Raw genomic sequence first — 10,448 nt, 5'->3', positions numbered from 1 at the left:
GAACTAACTATCTAGAAAGCTCTGGTGTTAAGTATAGTCACAATGCTAAGTCAAAATATTGTGATTAAAATTGAACAATATTCATGTTTGCCAATTTAAAAGGGTGTATGACTTATATAATGGCGAGAGGTCTCATTTTTGGGATGCTGTATACAGAAATAAAGTCACAATGCTACAGACCAATCAGAATTATCATGAAAACATCTGGTGTTCGTTCTATAAAGTGTACAAAGATTACAGACCATGTAATATGTTTGTTTTGTCATTTTGTAGAATGAGGAGTGCTTATTTCCTCGAGTTTGCATCCATCTGTTGGAATTTGCAAAGTAACACTTATTGCGTTGTGGATAATTATCTCGATCATAAGCAAGAATATGCTGTCCTTAGTATTGTTTGCTCAAAGCTACACAAGGGCTATCTGTGCTAGCCGTCCCTAATTTAGCAGTGCAAGACTAAAGGGAAATCATCTAGTTTTCACCACCCGCCAGTCTGAATTGTTACTCTTTTATAATTTTTTTTTTCATTTACAAAGTATTTTTGTTCCTTATACACGTTTCTTTATTCGCATCTTCAATTATCTCAATCTTTACAAATAATATTTAAATTACATGTTTTTCTATTAGGAACAATTCAGTTATTAATAGCTACAGAGCCGAAGGAATACTAATATCAGTAGATACACATCAAACTGAACAAAATAAGAAATTCGAGCTTATTTAATGAAAACAGATGTAAAGACATTCATATATATTTATATAGGGAAATATAACAGCAAGATAATTTTTTTATCGTTTCTGAAAATGAGCACATAATTATCAAAACCTTTATTTTAGAAAATATTGCAAGTTCTCTATAAAACCATTTAGCCAGTGAAACGGACCAGCACTTTCGGATATGGTAAATTTATAAGCGTAATGGTTATTCTATTATTCATTTAATTGTATTCTTCTTCTTGGGGACAAATTTTAACGACTGATCCTTTTGCTGATCAACAGTTAAATGTTACATGTGACTGTGTTTAAGCCCCGACGTTCAAATGATGTATTTATAAAGTGTTATTCTGGCAGATAATACCAAATTCCAATTTGCAATTCTAAGTCAAATACATGTATTTATCAGATAGTTTAAGTTGTTTAGATCTGGCGTAAAAGCAATAAATGCAGGAATAAGCTTTAAATTCTTTAAATTTCCACAAGTTAAGGACCAATTTTTACTAGTATTAGCCTATAAGGTTTTATATCATAGAAAAAAAGGGCTTCTATTTTATTGTTATCTGACGTTAAGTTTACGCTGGTATAAAACTATTATTTCTTCCCTCTTCCACAGGTATCGACAAATTGGTGCATTGGAGGACTTTTTTTTGCTCTACTTCTTGTAGCAGAACATTTTTTGTTTTTGTTACATTAGTGGTTTAAACCAGAAGAGGTAAACACCCTTATTGCTAGTGTGTAGAATTCATAGAGAATATAAACATATACACACACACATAAATACAGCATAAACCCATTTAAACAACAGAAATTATTATGTAAAGTATGCATGTATTAAGCAGACAGAGATATAATGTTAAAATATTGTGCAAAGAAATATTTCTATAAAAAGCCCATATGATCTTGTTATACTTAGAAAACATACACAACACACAGGAAAACATGTTGCATTAATGCCATATTTTTTTTATAAATTAGATGTCCATATTCTTATTCAACTGTGTTGGCATAGGAACAACTTGTTTTAAACCTAGTTTTCTTGCTGCTTTTCCAAGTGGTACAGTACATCAAAATTGATTCTTTTTAATGTTAACAGTATTGCTTACTATGCTATCAGCCAGTTTTTAATCATGCTTCCATTTGTAATATTATTTAGTTAATGAATTGCAGAGATGATATACACCTAATTTATAGAGGTGTGATAAACATACAGCATTAGTAGTGGTGTGAAGAAAAAATGGATGTTCTAAATGGGCTGTATGAAGGGGGAATAAAAAAATGTGTTGCTGGACAGTGTTTTTTTGTGGATTGAATATGTCTGTACCGTAAAATCCGTTTACCGAAAAAGATACCCTGTAATCACCATGGTGAAGGTGAGTTCTGAGTGAAGTTATTTGCATTATAACTATGTAATCAAAAGCAAACGCTTCTAAGTCCAGATCCAAATGTGAGATTTGTTCCCCCCCTTATATGACAGAATAGCCTACTCAAACAAGACTCACTCATTTCCTACATTTTAAATGTTCTAATCAATAATATATTAATGGTATTAACACTAGCTGATTCCAATAACATACTTCCCTCTTCTCGCAAAATTAACTATTTTCATCCAGTGCTGCCATCTATAAACAGTTTCTTTCTTTACACATGCCCAACTTTCCTGCCTTTTTTCTACCTTGACAACTTTTTTACATTATCTCTCATACCCTGAATTTGATTATCATGAAAACCCTGAGGGATTTTGGGGGATATCCTTTCCCTTCTTTACTCTATGTTGGCTCATTTGTCGTCTTCGGCTCTGGCTCTGCATATGTGGTTTCTCTGTTGTTGGGACCTTCTAGATTGGGATGCAACCTTAACTCGAAACTATTATCTTATCTTAGGTGTTTACATATGGCCCATTTCTGTGGTAATACATATTGGACACAATCTCTGAGTCTTTTTGAATCATGAACTGCAGCAGTACAACAACAGTCTGTTATGTCTCGGTCCCAGTACAGCACCTATTACCATTTCTCTTCCCTCTTTTTCCCAACACTTACTTCTTCCTTCTCCTTGAGGTCCTCATTTCATCGTATTTTTTGAGAATGCACATCACATCACCTGGTGAATTCTAATCTGGTGAGAGCTTGGCTTACCAATTTTCTTCACTACTGGCATCCTTTCATCATGGAACATTAAGGTCTTTAAGTTTTATTGGAAGGATTCATAATCCCATTTTATTCCTTCCTCAAATGTCTCCTATACCCATTTCTTTCCTCCATATTGAATCTCATGACCAGGCAGTGTCTGTTGGAGGTGGTTCAGAAACTATTATCTCAGCAGGACATCGAATATGTTGTATATCTTTCACCTAGTTTTATACAAGACTCTTTGTTGTTTTAAGAAAACCAGGACTGGAAGCCTATCATCAATTCGTCTTTCCTCAATTACTTTGTTCAACTGTCCCATTTTACTGTTTCTTACCTGACAGTGGGCATTTTCTCTGGGCTTATTAATGAGAGGTATTGATGTCACTAGTGTTTATCTCCACATCCCTATATCCCCATGGTCTCATCAGTATCTTCAGTTTGTTTATCACATGGTGTTTTGTTCCCTTCTCTTTTAGCTTGCTTCTGCCCCTTATATTTTTGTCAGGAGGTCAGAGCTTATATTCACTATCTTCATGCTATGGAGTTGTGATTGAGCCATTATATGGATTATTGGCTTCTTTTAGCTCTTTCCAAACTGAAGTTTGCTAACCATACCCATCAGCTTCTTCTCGTGACTGCTCAGATGGGCTATTTAATCATATTAAAGATGTCCTTCCTTCAGCCTACCCAATATCACATCCACTTGGGTGTCTTTTTTCAACACCAGTCATTCAGGTCCAGCCTTTTCCTCTGCAGCTTCATTCCATGGAATTGTTAGTTCATCATGCTCTTTCAGCTCTCTCACTTTCTGCTTGTAAGGTTCTGTTGTTTGGGGACGTGGTCTTCAGTGATGTCACTAGTCATACTTTGTCATGCACATAGGGACCCCTTCGTTAAGCTCTTCATAATCAGTAGAACCTGCTTGGGATCCCTTGTAAATTCCTTTTATCCTTACTTCTAGCTTGATTAACAATCTCTGTTGATGGTTGGACAAGATCCTTATGTTGGTGAATGTCCCACTTCCTTCTCCTTATCCAGAATTACATATTTTCACAGATGCATTCCTTCAGGGCTGTAGAAGGCTTTAGATCAAAAGGTCTTTGCATATCAAAGTTCTTGAGCTTTTTGCACTCCATTGGACTTTAAATAACTCAATTCCCTTTGTCCCCTGCTAACATCAAAGGTTCAATCCCCTTCAATGAACACAACATTGTGGCTTTGCTATAAGAAAAAAACACACACACACACACACACACATATAAACGTGCTTGCTTCCTCTCACCAGACAATGTCTGTTGGTGATTCTTTCTGACAATTCTACAATGGTAGCTCATATCAATAAGCAAGGGGACACGTGGTCAAGAGATACGTGTTTTAAAATGTTGGATCTACTATATTGGACCCGCATAGATCACATTAATCTTGTGTGTTACATTCCAGGTGCTTTCAATCTCTTAGCAAATTGCCTTTCATGCCCCAATCAAATATATCTGATGGAGTTATCTTTAGATCCCTTCATTTTCTGGTGGTTTTGTAATTGGTGGGTTTTCATTTTCCCCACGTAGATTGGGCATGCTACCTACTTCAATCACAAGTTAGCCCTCTTTAGTCCCCAGCAACTCAGCCTTGGGCTTTAGCTGTGAATGCCTTCAACTTGGATTGATACCATAAATTCTTTTGTGTTTATCTTCTTATCTGATTATTTCACCAGGTAATCTCTCTCATCCATACCACTCTGTCAAGTACTTCTCATCACTCCTTATTGGTTACCTCAGCTGTGGTTTCCACAATTACAACGACTGCAATTTTTCCTCCAGTATCACAACCTTTGTATCCCTTCCTTCTTCATTAACTTTGGTCACTCTTTCTACATCCAGCCATTCACCTCCTTTGGCTTTACATTTGGCTTTTCTCTAGTCCTTGGTGTGTATATCAAGTAGCTTTCTGTTTAGCTCATCCCAGACATCCTTCTTCAATGGAGGTGTATCAACCCAAATGGAAAATGTAACTCCAGTATTCCCTACTGTCCAACTTACTGTGACTAGAGTGTTAGAGTTTCTTATGTGAATTTTCAACCATGTGTCTTCAATCTCATCGTCCTCAGGTTATTGGGCCGCCTTATTCTGTACCTTTGATTTTTCTGATATAATTGAGTATTTGCTCTCCTGTCCTTACCATGTTAATGTGTTCCTTCCAGATTTCTCATTCCCCTTATGGTCTATTCCTCCAGACTGAATATTAATGTGGTCCTCCATTCCCACAATTTATCTTTGTTTCAGCCACTTTCCTCATGTTCCATCATTCTCTTAAAATGTATTTCCTTCTCCCCTTAGGTTTTGGATGTCAAGGGTCAGATTTATTTATCATTGATGTTTCACATATGTTATACCACCCTACATATATTCTCATTTATTCCTCCAAAGACCTCAGATGATATGGAGGGTAAATCTCCTTTTGCCTGTTTCTCTTTCTTATATTTCTCATCTATTTTGTTGTTTCAATCCAGATAGACTTTTATGTTATACTGCCCAAACAGCTTTCTTCCACGGTACCTGTTACCGACTCGTTATTACTCGGAAATCTTCCTCTTTTGGGATCTTTCCCTTCACTAGTTGGGTTTCACATTTTATTTGATTGACTTATTCTTACTTGGTTTCCTCCCGGAATTTGTTCCCGATGTTTTCACATCAGATTTGATACTTCACTTTTTCCCTCACATATCATCTTCATCAGCCATGAAATCCTACAGTCAGGCATGTGGACTACATCAAATACATTCATCTCCCATTATTTATCGCACCATATCGCAGTTTCTTCTTTGTTGGGTTTTGTCTTCCACCTGCACCCATTCTTCAGGCTTCAGTGCAACTTTGAGCAGGTAAGTTTATATTCTATTTTTCTTTCAGGAACCCTTGCTTTACTTACTCATTATATGGATCCCATTCTGTGGTGAGTGGTGCCTGACCATCTGTTCTTCACCTTGTCATCCCCCTATACAACCGTGTTGACTCATGCTTTACCTTCCATGACTTTGCAATGCTCACAATTGAAATGGGGTGTTCCATAAAATCACTTGTATGTGAATAAACTTGCAATGTAATTGCTTCATAAACTTGCCCATTACAGATGGATGGATGAACTGCACGGGTAGAGCAGAAGGGAAAAGCTGCCCATCCCTGCAATGCCTTGTATTAAATAAATCAGTATGTTCCACTTTTCAAATTAGGGTTTTATTTTAACCCATTGCACTGTCTCAGGTGATAACATTCCTCTAGACTTTCTACCACTTTTCACTCCATTTCTTCTTGTGGAGTATAGAAGACCCTATTACTTTATAATTCCAAGCCACAAGGGTGGTCTACCATAGAGGCACTCTCCTGAATGGATTCCAAACAAAGATGGCTGTAACCATTCATTGCAGAGTAGAGTGGTGGTGTTTTGCAGGTGTAGGTGATATGCTATTCTTCAGTATGCAATATATACACTCACAAGGGAGTGAGGTGTCAAATTGCAGTTAACCCACTGACTGGGAGTCGAGTCCTCATCCTATTCCCCACATGGATGTCAGTACCCGTGGATGGGTTTTGGAAGGGAGGGAAGTACTGTATCAGGAGTTATAACTTTCCTTGACTGAAAATATATTTCCAATAGGTACTTCCTTCTGCTAACTCTTCCCACCATTCCTCTACCCACTTTCCTTCAGTGCTTATGTCTTCCGCCAAGCTTTGAAGTGATAGTTCAGTAGAGACATATAGAGAGTCATGCTTTTATTGGCAGATGAGTGATGCATGATGATTTAAAAGAGAGAAATGTTGAATCATTTGATTTCAATAAGAGGGAGCAGAAAATATGTGGCATGTGTAAAGACAACATTGTGTGTAGAGGGCAGAACTATATTAAAATACATAATCTTGTGAGAGGAGGGAAGTACCTGTCAGAAATACATTTTCAGTCAAAGAAAATTAGAACATTAGCTTTCAATTATTGTTCTGATAAATATTTCTCCTCAAACATAAAGTTTTGTTCAGTTGGATATTTTACCTGTAGACTTCAGGATAGTAGATAAAGTTAAGAGATTTATCAAGATTTTACCAACACAGGTACTTTATAAAGAAGTTAATGGATTTATCAAGATTTTACCAACACAGGTACTTTATAAAGAAGTTAAGAGATTTATGAAGTTTATATCAACACAAGTACTTTATAAACAAGTTCATGGATTTATCAAGTTTATATCAACATAAGTACTTTATAAAGAAGTTAATGGATTTATAATCATGTTTCTATCAACATAAGTACTTTATAAAGAAGTTAATGGATTTATAATCAAATTTATATCAACACAAGTACTTTATAAAGAAGTTAGTGGACTTATCATAAAATTTTGTCAAATAAATTACTTTATTTCTCTTGTGTAGCTTTATCTCCATGTTATGTCCACAAGGAAGGGACTTTGTTTATTGTTTTTATAATTTAGGTATTTCTGTATTGTTACGTTTAATGACAGGTCTTTTGCATTAAGAGATTAGAATCTAGATAACATAAGATTTTGATCTGTTTATAGGATATTGACAAAGCTGCAGATGTTAGAAAGAAGTTCCAGTCTCATAGATCAGTACATAGTAAGAGATGACCTTTCTAACAGATATTGTAAGTCAGCATTTGTTGTTATTTGGTACTCCTTGTGTTGTCCTCTATACTGTTGTTAACTTATACATACCACATTTGTTTTCTACAGATATAAAAACATAATAGCAAGGAAACTTCAGCCGTGGGGGCGTTATAATGTGACGGTCAATACAACTATTCATTGGTAAAAGAGTAGCTCAAGAGTTGGCGGTGGGTAGTGATGACTAGCTGCCTTCCCTCTAGTCTTACACTGCTAAATTAGGGACGAATGGGGCAGATTGCCCTCGTGTAGCTTTGCGCAACGTTTAAAAAAAAAACAACAAGAAAACAAATCACTCTTTTAGTAATTAATATCCAGGGATGAATATTTTCGTTATGCATCTAGTATCATTTTATTATTTTACAATTATATTAAAAACTTTAAGTATGGGTTTTGATACAACTAGATTATGAAACATTAAATTTATCTTTAAAAAATCATCATATACGAGACATATCTATACCACTACTGAATAGTATTTCATGAGTGTAAGTAGATTTACTATACAAATTATCAAGAAAACCTTTAAATATGGGATTTAGAATGAGCTTTCAGCTCCATTTATAATAAGATATTATGAAAATGTATTTATTTCTATCTTTTAACACGTTTAATTATTTGCATATCGACCCATCTTTTTTTTACAGTTCATTGTGTCTTTCTCACATTGCAGGCTAGTTCTCGAAAGAACAAAGCCAACAATAGACAAGAGGTGATACTTTTCTCACATTCCTCGCATCTCTGTTTATTGTTCAAATAACAAGCCCAGTGGTATTTTAATTACTGACTGATAAAAGAAATATACAAACAATTCACAACACAAGTATAATAATGTGTTTTATATTTTAAAACTACTAATTAGAATACTGTGTTTCTCTTCCCATTTATTCAAATGACATACAAACAATGTAAAATATTATATCGTGGTCAATGTTGCTTCCTTACACCATATATATAGTTAAACATGAAACAATGAAAGAAAACTGTACTGTTTCATAAAAGTTAAGCACAACTAACTTCTTTCAGTGTCCAATTATTAGAGAAACATGTCAAACATTATTCCCATTTTAAGATTCTTTAAAAGTTCTTTTCCCATTTGTAGACTATCCTACCAAACATTTCTTACAAGCATGAGATGTGTGAGATTTATTTCAAAATAAACTGAACTCTGGCTTTCAGATACGCAGCACGTAAATATGTTTAATATTGAGTAAAACCAGCTGCCAGCTCTAACTGTCTGATGTAAGTAGAGGATGAAAAGTCTGTTTATACAATACAAATTATACTACTTTGTAATATTACTACAGACATGTTTGTTTTGTATATGTTACAAACAAACTGAATTATTTTATAATAGTAATATCATATGCTCTTCTCCATTAGTTTGGTAAACAACTTTGTCAAATTATTTAGCACCACAAAACAGTCACCTTATAGCAACATCAAGGTACAGCACAGTGACAATCATTTAGCCACTTTTTTCATGGTTGTAGTACTGTTTGTTTGTTTTAGCATCTCCCACTATATTACAGTATACCATATTAGCAGGGTAACAATCACATTACCATTTTTTTCCTTGTCAGAGTACTGTGTTTTTCTAGTGTCTGCCATTAGGTTGCAGCAGTTGTGTATAGTAACAATCATTTAGCCATTTTGAATTATTATAACACAATGTATTATTATGTTACAGCATACCAGTCAACTATACCTAAATTATTGTATATAATACTAACTGTTCTCTCCTGTATTGTCTGCTTACCATTTTACTTCACCACATACCAGGTTGGCAATTTTACTTTGTATCCACATGATGATGTTTCTTCCAGTAATAACTGGGACAACACTTGAGAAACTGTATTAAGTACCATTCTAAAAATCTCATAAAGGCCCTTGGTGTTTGTTTTGAAAACACATCTTTACAGATAGTTTATACAGATGACTCTCTTAACACAACTATATCAGTGTGTTGAATCATAAAGAAGACAGTTTAGATCGATCATAGCTGCTATTTATTAGACCACAAGGTTTGTTTATATTCTAATATCTGTATGTAACTTTACAATTAGTTGTTAAGTTATATTCAGAAAAACACAAGGAATTCAGTACTGTCACAACAACAGTTTATTAGATGATTCAAGTTCATTTTCTACTATCTATATATTACCTTGAGACCAAACAGTTATGAGCTGGCTATTAAATCAAATGGAAAATTAGAAGAGAACTATAACACTGACCCGAGTTTAATGTCGTTTTTTTTATTATTTGTGTTAATATCACAATTTAATTATAATATCAAACTTCCCTTAGAATCACACTCTTTCCTATTCTATAACACAATAAATGGGCTAAACAAAAGTGATTTAAAACTGAGAAATAAAGCAACACATGAGTCAAATAATTTTAATAATTTAGTGTCATAAACGTTTTTGTCTCTCACAAAATTTTAAAACTATATAGCCAAACAATCAAAACTGGTCAATATATTTTGTTAGAAATAAGTAGAAAGTGCACTTCTTGGCCTAATTTCCCTTTATGGCAGACATGAATATGGTAAGCTCTGCTCTAGAACTGTCCATTTTTAACAAAACTACAGCAAAGAATGATAAGAATCTTTATATTTTATTAATGTTAACTGAAAGCCTGGTTCACTCACTTCTCAGAAATAATTGATATCAGTGTTCTTGACATTGAACAGTCACATTTTACTAATTCATTAAACACACAAAAAACTCAATGGATATTTTCCATCAAGCCAGTAATTATAGGAAACCAAAATATGTAACAAAGGGAAGAATAAAGTACAATTATACTAATCACTGTTTGATGTTAACTGTCTGAGCTGTTTTGGGACAGTTTCTACCAACTTCTTCTTGTCTCGTTGATTCTTTTTTAATGCTAAAAATATTTTTCTTCTTGTCTGCTTCTCTCACCCTTAAG

General features: G+C 34.4%; 1 protein-coding gene and 1 long non-coding RNA gene across 4 annotated transcripts in view; one reads left to right on the top strand and one right to left on the bottom strand.

The window, feature by feature from the left end:
* Positions 1 to 1,348: 1,348 nt before the first annotated feature.
* LOC143242412 (uncharacterized) lies at positions 1,349 to 8,451 on the top strand. The gene is made up of 3 exons (XR_013022626.1): positions 1,349 to 1,425; positions 7,407 to 7,492; positions 8,185 to 8,451. It is a non-coding gene; the product is annotated as an uncharacterized LOC143242412 (long non-coding RNA).
* Positions 8,452 to 9,617: 1,166 nt separating this feature from the next.
* LOC143242409 (uncharacterized) overlaps positions 9,618 to 10,448 on the bottom strand; it is a 343,467-nt gene continuing 342,636 nt past the window's right edge. For 2 of the 3 annotated variants that reach the window (XR_013022619.1, XR_013022618.1), the window contains one exon: positions 9,618 to 10,442. The gene's annotated coding sequence lies outside the window, so the exon portion shown is untranslated. The remainder of the gene's footprint in view (positions 10,443 to 10,448) is intronic. The other variant, XR_013022621.1, reaches the window with a different exon arrangement.

This window comes from Tachypleus tridentatus, unplaced genomic scaffold (assembly GCF_004210375.1).
Source record: "Tachypleus tridentatus isolate NWPU-2018 unplaced genomic scaffold, ASM421037v1 Hic_cluster_2, whole genome shotgun sequence".
Taxonomy (NCBI): Eukaryota; Metazoa; Arthropoda; class Merostomata; order Xiphosura; family Limulidae; genus Tachypleus; species Tachypleus tridentatus.
Note: the sequence above shows the minus strand (reverse complement) of the source record. Positions and strands in the feature narration are given on the sequence as shown.